The sequence below is a fragment of the Crocodylus porosus genome, unplaced genomic scaffold (genome assembly GCF_001723895.1).
Source record: "Crocodylus porosus isolate Cpor-Errol unplaced genomic scaffold, CroPor_comp1, whole genome shotgun sequence".
Lineage (NCBI taxonomy): Eukaryota > Metazoa > Chordata > Crocodylia > Crocodylidae > Crocodylus > Crocodylus porosus.
The window spans coordinates 98,381,725-98,390,220 of record NW_017728906.1 but is presented as its reverse complement, the minus strand read 5'-3'; the positions used below and the strand labels follow the sequence as shown (position 1 = coordinate 98,390,220).

The following is an 8,496-nucleotide window of genomic DNA, read 5'->3' as shown; positions in this document are numbered from 1 at the left end:
TTTAGAAAATTAATATTTGTCAGCCCTTGGCTGCCTGTCATACAGACCTCGATGACTTGCCAAAACTCAGTAAGCAGCCCTCCGCCCAAAATAATTGCCCACCCCTGCATAACACAAGATCACAGCCTTCAAGGCAGACAGGTTGTCTAACATAACAAGGACACATAGTCTACAAAAACAGCCTGGGAACAAAGGGAGTATATACACCTAAGAGACAGCCTGAGAGTGGCATCCTGGCCAGATGTTCTTTGACTCTGATGACAGCCCTAGGATTTGGTAGATATATAGAACTGCTTAATTGTTTGTATTGTTTCTTTTCTGTTATCACTGTGTATCAATAAATTTGCCTATTATTGAATGGAAAGGTCATGGTTGGTCTAACGGTTGGTCTCCCTCAGATCAACCACAAGGTATCTGGATCCTAAATCCAGAGGCAACAGAGTATATAGTGCATTTGCTGCTGTTATTGAAGGGAAAGATTGGTGGGGGAAGGGACAAAAGAAGGAGGGGGTGGAGGCAGGGATTATTGTGATTAAGAGTATTTTTCCCCAAAGGAAAATCTGATGTGCATTACAAACTATACCTAGTTTCTGTTGCAAGTGTTTTTTTCCTACTTTTTGTTTGTTTGTTTGTTTTGAAACCTGGGGAAAAGTTAGTTAATAGAGAAATGGGAACACCACTGAAGCTGAAAATGAGAAACTGACAAAAATAACCTTCCTGGAAAAACAGTAGCGCAGAGTGATGTGCATCAGGGGCCAGATTTTTTTGGAACATTTTCAGTTTAAAAAATGATATCTCTAAAAATATAAATTGAAATGACAAAGAATTAACTCTCATCTATTTCTCTTAGAAAGTTGTTAAATCACTTAGACTTGTAATTTTCTTGTGACTCAATGACTACTGAAATTATTTTATATTTATGTATTTTAGGCAATTGAATTTTGAGATTACAGATAGCATATGCCAAGTAACCAACCTCCCACCCTTAAGAAACAAAAACAAGAACAACAAACCACTAAATAAAATCAATACTTGAAACCTAAAGAAGGAAAAAAACATGCATTTTGTCTGGATTAAACTATAAATTTAGTTAAGATAATGACAAAGAGCAGATCCTGCAAAATGCTGGGCATATTCAACACTAGTTAGACTCCACTGAAATGTGTGAGAAAAAGGTATTCATTGGCTTGCTGAAGGAGTTCTGTACAATGTAGGATTCTAGCCTAAATTAATTTCAAGAATGAACTATCAGAAGGTAGAGTTTACATGATAATTCTTTGAACAAGGCTCAGTACTATTGTCTTCATCATTGAGTTCATTTAATTATCATAGTCCATTCACTTTACTGAGATCATTCATGTTGTAAGGCAATGGTTTTCAAACTGGGGTATACATACCCCCAGGAGGAACACATGGCACTTTGCCAAGGGCTACATGCCTACATGTTAATAATGGCAGTGGAGCCTCTGATTGACTGGTTAATGTATGTTAATGGTATTACCATCCATTGAGGTCAGTATCATCACTCTTCCTAAGGAATGAACATACAGAAATGTGTCAGATGTCGGGGTATGAACAGCTATATGTTGCAGGCAAAGGGCTATCAGGCCAAAAAAGTTTGAAAACTACTGTCAGTGGGCATGCCTACACGTGCATTTACTGTGCAGTAATTTACTGTGCAGTAAGTGGCTTTTACACCAGCATCTACAAATGCAGGCATTACAGCACAGTAACACTGTCTGTGGGCTGACTTGGGACAAAGATAGTCCCAAGTCAGTTTAATACAAACAGGGTTACTGCACAGTAAGGCATCATACAGGTAGAAAATTTATGCCCAACTTGGCATAAGTCACCATAGTTACTGCACACCATAGTTACTGCACAGTGTAGGCACACACGTGTAGATGTGTGTCTGTACTGTGCAGTAATTTTCAGTTACTCCACAGTAATCTAAATTACTGTGCAGTAACCTAAGTGCATGTGTAGATGGACCCAAGCTGAGCAGAGATACCACAGTGTGGTTGAATGAATTAAAATTGTACAGTTGGTATGTCTATAAACCACTGAGAAATAAGGAGCATGGATTTAAAAGTAGTAGTAGAAATAAGAATGTAGTTGGAAAAAACACTATAAATTTTAGTACAGAAATAATTAAATCTAAAAACAGCTCCTGCGGAACATGAGCTGTTGGAGCATAAGTCAGAACGTCTTTTTGATCAAATACCAAAAAGATACAATAAAACTGTACTAGACCAGATTAATGAAAAGGACACTGGGAATTCAAAACATTAGAAAAGTCTTCAAGAAACAAATGATTGCAAAAGAGTATCTGGTGACAGTATATAATGTTTCCAAATATATTTATTATATTTGCTTAAGATAATCCTTCATGTTCTGGTTACATAAATTTCAGTCTAAATATTCAGTTGCCATAACAACATAATACTTTTCTTCTCCAGTGTTATTTTTTATTACACTAATGCATCATTTAATTGTAAAACTTTGTAAATCCAAGCATTTCATACCTTGTAATTTTACTTGCATGCAGTTGGTGCGCAATTTAATGAGGCTAGAGGCCCCTTCATTACCATTTTTATTTCTTAGTTGAAGCTGATAGTATGATAAGCCCCAAAAAACTGATAAAGAAATGATGATGGAATAAATATCACTGGAAAAATACTGAATGGAGATTCTTGAAAAGGCATTTGGATGAACCAAATGTATTTCTTCAACCTATCATTATATACAACACAGATTAACACCATTAAGATTTCTTCTTCAAAAAACTACTGAATAAGAGTACATATGTGGATGCCAATTCCCTTGTTATTTCATAAATAGCCCAACATGTTGATAATGGCTAAGTACAGACAGTCAAAAAGCTTGAAGCTGTGTCAATTCAATCTTTGCAGGGTAGTCTAAGCTGTGTAGATTGAACTGAGAAACAAGTAAACAGCTATCCACATTTAATTCTGGAAATGCAGCCACAAGCCTGCAATGGCTTATGCCATAAGCCAAGGGGTGCTAGCGCATGCCTCCCTGCTCAGCTGGAGCAGACAGCTTGGGCTGAGGTTAGCCTGCCCACCCTGCAAGGTGGGTTTGTGGGGGAGGTGCAAACCATCCTGGGATGATAGGGGACAATGAGTTAACTTGAGTCTGGAGGGGATCCGGGACAGGAGTTCAATGAACAGATTTAACCTAAATCAGTTAAGTCTGATACTATACCCATCCAGGTTTATCTTGGACCAGGTGTGGCCATTTTGAAAGCACTTTATGCACACTGGACATGTGTTGTGTTACAGATCTGAACCATTTTTCAATCATTGAGACTGGTTTGTGTGTAATTCCTATCCCTAGCCAATGCCTGTAATTAGGAGAAGGAAACAAGAAAATATACATTCAAATATACATGAAAATAATAAGCCTGATGTAAAGGGCACTAAGCATCTGACAAAATAGGAAGTTCTCTTTGAAAACTCATGCATCTCTGAATCAATTATCTTCAGGTAGAGGAATTCATTTTCTACCAAGAGAACTGCCATTTTCCTGAGAAACCAAAAATGTACAGCTGTTTAGGCTTTTTTTCTGCTGGAGCAAATGGTTGATCCAGGAGAAGAATAACTCATCATCAACAACTAGAGTGAAATTGCAGGGAATTTTTTTCCAGGAGACTGAATACACTTTCTGCCTAGGGACCAGGAGGCGTGGAGCTGGGCAAAAGGCTTCTAAGACCAAGCAGGCTTACCCCAGTGTTGAGAAAGCATCAGGGGTTTCTGTATACTGGGAGGTAAGGAGAGCAGCAGTCACCATTCCCTGCCTCTCCGTCCAACAGGGCAGTCCCCAGGTTCAGGAAGAGGCAGGAGGCTTTGCTGGCTCCATTGCCACCCCCATGACCCAGCTGAACAGGACAGCAATTCAAACATCTGGCGGCCAGAAGCAGGACTCCAAAGGTGGCCCAGGGAGCAGCCTTCTAGTGCCCTCTGCCTGGAAAGTTTGTCGTGGAAGCTGTCTAGTAATGAGGCTGGAGCAATGTCTGTGCAGTTCATTTTTTAGGCTATTGAAATGAACCCATGTGCAGCCTTAGTTTTTAAGGGTGTCTAGACATGTGTTACAGGGTGGAGGGGTGGGGGGAACACTTTAATTAGAGCAACTCTGAGAGCAGCTTTAATTAAAGTGCCCACAGTGTCTCATGAATTCAGCATCCTGCACTTCAAATTGGTGGTGAGGGTACTTTAACTAAAACTCATTGGGCAAACTTTGCATTTTGAAGCATGGGAACACTGAATAAATATGATGTGGAAGATGCTGGAGTGTGCTAGTTAGCATGTTCCAGCAGACTCGATTAATAGAGTCTGCTCTGATGCATGCTAATTAGCACATGCTGGAGTAGACATCTGGCATGTGTATAGGTGCCCTAAGGTGCCACCCGGCTCTACTTTCTGTCTGAAATCAATACAAAGATTTCTATTGTTTATTTCAGAGGCATATGAAAATGGGAGAAACAATATTTTTATATAAAGTAAACATTAGTATCTCATTGCACTAGGTCTTCAGAAGAGCTTTTCTTACATCTATTTAATGTGGGACAGTTTGATATCAATAGACTCCAGTAGTGCTCCAAGCACTACTCATTTCACATTGCCACAAATATTGTGTATTAAAAAGGTAACACCCCTAGTTCTGTGATGCAAATTGTTACCATTTAAGAATCAGGGAGTGTAAATGGCTTTTTTAAATACATCATGAAGCAACTTAGACGGTTAGTAATGAACATAATACTTCAAAACCCACTGTGCACTGAAGACTACATTTCATTTACTGGTTTTCTAAGTGGGAGAGGAATTGCTGCTATATAAGGAACACTGACATTCTAGACATAGGAAGTGGACTATTTTAAAAAATAGTTGCCTCTAGGTAAAAGGAAAACTCAAAGGCACATCTACACATGCTATTAGTGTGATGAAACAAACTCCGCTGCAGTTTGCACTGGAGTCAGCTGCTCTCATATACAGTGTTTGGAACGGCTGCAGTCTAAGCCACAGCAGAAAAGCCTCAGGCTGCAAGGTGCCAGTGCCAAAATATTACCCCCCCCAAAAAAAAACTGGACTAGAGGCACCATCTGAACTGGAATTGAAACTCATTAACATTAACTAAGTAGCTAGGTTGCCTATTCAGCAAGAAAAGGAACTGTGTATAGGCAAGTACCAATAGAAGAGATGGGGAAAGAAATCAAGGTCAGAGTTTATTTTCCCATTGATTTCATTGTTAGCCTGCCTTTCCCTTTGTTTTCTCTCTTTTCATCTTCATAGTTTGTTCCTCTTGGTAGCTGTTTTAAAATTTAAGCTCACTAAAAAACACTCACTTTCTATTTGCTGAATAAAAAAAAAAAGTATCAATGAAAAAAGTATCGATGATGCCTTAGTTTGGCCCTCAAAAAATCAGAAAGGTTATTTCCTTCTGTTTACCCCAAATGCAGTCTACTTAGTTTTAAACTCTACCTACCAAACAAACACGAGAAGAAAATTATAACAACATACAGGTAACTCAATTTGGAGATTCTACTACTCAGAACCAAAAACTTACTGCCTAAATAAAACATTGATCAAGTGCCTAGGCAAAATACTCTCATAATTTACATATGGGACACATTTGTCTTCCTCTCTCAGCCTAGTGAAAAAGAAGCTCAAAACATTTCCAAGGAAAGGGCTGCACATACACAAGATTCTACTGCGTACTGGTTACTGTGCATTTATTTAATACTTGTTTAAAAATAAATTTACCAACAAAACACAATGCATTTATATATTTTAAATGTAACAAGTGGCTTAAATACACACAAACTGTATCTGGTTATAGATAATATTATACTGGTATACATGTCAGTATAATTCATATGGTACCATGGATGCAATTATTTGTAAATAAAGTTGCTTTAGACAAGGGCAACCTCATCTGGGATGGGGAATAAGATATAGCACTATATGACTTTATACTCATATAACTGAATCCACGCTTAGTTATGTCAGTGTAACATTTCAGTTAAAAAAAATCACAGATTTATACAAGTATAAACAAGTAATAAATGTGCAGTAACTTGAGTTACTGTGCAGTCGCTTCAGCAAATGCCTTTTTTGTGAAGCTACTGCTCAGCAGCCTGATACTACTGCACAGTAGCATTGTATCACAGTTTTTGCCACCTGATGCTACTGTGCAGTAGTATCAGGTTTCTGTGCAATCAACATCTCATGTAGATGTTCCCAAGGAGTCATTTATTTTCCCATGCTGAATGTGTTACTTTCAGTGAATGAGTTAAGATCAAAATTAAATCTTTTGTTATTTTATTATTATTTGAACCGCCACAATTAAACTAGGTGTGTTGTCATGCAAATCAAGAAACAGTTTCAATCCAAAGTATTGACAATCCATCTTTAGAGAATTTTAAATGCAACAGGGTTGTAAGAACATTGTATGAAGGATTAAGGTAGGGTGAAATTATGGGGATATCCAGCATAGCATGAATAACTACAGTATAGAATACACTAGAAATTTGTAAATTATATGTCAGTGAATTTCTGTATGTTCTCATACCTGGTAGCCATCAAAACATGAATGAAACCATCACAAATCTGTTGCTATCAATTATACATGTAAGGTGTTCAGATATTATAAAAATAGATGACAGTGTAAATCCCGAAATAGATTAATTAGACAGACACTAATGCATCTTGAGAACGCATTTAAATGAGGAGAAGATAGTAGGCTGATCTATTATCTCAGGAAGAGCATTTCAGTGTTAATAAAAGTGACAAGGGATAAAACCACTAACACAATAGAACAAATAGGGTGGGAAGGTGTGGGGTGACAAACTGACACCAGTGGTTAAACAGAGATGAGCAGGTATTGCCTTCCTTTTTCAAAAGTGATGAATAATTAAAAATTCAAGGAGCTAATTTTTTAGTATTTAAACTTAAAATTAAATTTCCATCTGTGAGTGCCCCTGAATTATTGCACACTTGCTAATGCTGAAATCATGCTAAAATAAGAAAAGTAGGTGAACCAAATCAATTAGATGGGAAAGTAAAGTTTATAAGGAGTAGTAATTTTACTGATACTACTGCCCATGAAAAATGAGCAGAAATTGATATGAACCATGCTTTCATTACTGTTTGAGTTGTGTGAGACTTCCTTGTGCCTTTCATTTACTACAAGACTAAGACTGATAACAAGAAAGCCACTCTCAAGCAAAAAAAATTGGTATGCCTAGTCAAATCACAGGAAAGGGTCCTGTTCTCTCAAGTGTTATGCTACAGGGTCCTGTTCTCTCAAGTGTTATGTTACAGCAGAGAAGAATAGTGATTGCAGCTTTGTGAGATATGGGAAGGTTCAAGGAATTCAGCATAATGCAAAGAGCTGCAGCTTTACAGAGTTTAAAACCAAGTCTTCAATCTCATCCTTCATAAAATGGAGAAATAGCATGGATTAAATTGAGTTTGCCTCAAAGGTGCTTATTTGATGAGAATACATCTTTTCAGCTAAGGACTGCATCCAAAAAAGGACTTAGGCACCTGACTTCAAATCTGAAAGCCTCTACTCACGCAGCACCTAATCCTTAAAGTACTTCAACTTCTTCTTAGACACTGTAGTTCATAACCCTAAAGGCTCTTAAACATTTGATAGGTGTGTATGTGCACAAAAATACTTCAGTCTGGACAGAGCTAAGAGTTCAGCTTCCAGACCATGTCTAAACCTCCTCAGGTGCTTTCTCCTCCTAAATCATCTGGGGATCAAAGCAGTTTTCAGTCTTCTCTAACACACTGCAAGTAGAACAGTCATACACGGAACAGCAGAAAGACCAAGGCAATGCAAAAAAAGAGATTTAAGCCACCTGTTCAGCTTACTCTGAGATTTTTGTACATTATACTTTTGTCACACTTTAGGATGACCACATCATGAATCTGATTTAATTGTGATTCAGCTAAATATATGGGGAGTCTAGGTCACCTTTTATTATTTTTTCCACCAAAAGTTTGCGATAACTCAATGTCAGATGCCAACTAAATAAGCATGCATTTCATTATTCTGGATAGTTTAATAACTCATTGTTTAAAAGAACCCGTCTAAATATCAAAGCCTTTGCTCCCCTAGAGAATCCCTAATTCCTCCAAGATGAAAATTAGAGGATTGGGATTTTTTCACAATATTTTTACAGGAAATATTTTCTCATGAGGGTAACCTCACATCTTGTGATATCATCAGTCTCTCTTCTCAGTGAAGTCACCCAACAAATCCCAAGGGATATGAGCAGAAACTAATCCTGATAGAGTTTTATTTCCTTGTTTGAGTAACTTCAGTGAGGCCTCAATGACAGGAACTTATGTTGGATGAGGGTAGATGATCAGAAGAACTACGAGACTAGTTTTGCTTGCAACTGATTTCATGGGCAACTTTAGCAAGCTTGACTGGGTGGCAAACTGGCTCCAGGGGCACACCCAGAGG

General features: G+C 37.9%; 1 protein-coding gene and 1 long non-coding RNA gene across 2 annotated transcripts in view; both read right to left on the bottom strand.

Annotated features, from left to right (window-relative positions):
- Positions 1-1,422, bottom strand: part of LOC109306330 — a 17,753-nt gene extending 16,331 nt beyond the window's left edge. Inside the window, exon 1 of the long non-coding RNA XR_002099944.1 lies at positions 1,411-1,422. This is a non-coding gene — a long non-coding RNA (uncharacterized LOC109306330). The remainder of the gene's footprint in view (positions 1-1,410) is intronic.
- FAM155A (family with sequence similarity 155 member A) overlaps positions 1-8,496 on the bottom strand; it is an 805,264-nt gene that overhangs the window by 313,374 nt on the left and 483,394 nt on the right. The window lies entirely within an intron of this gene.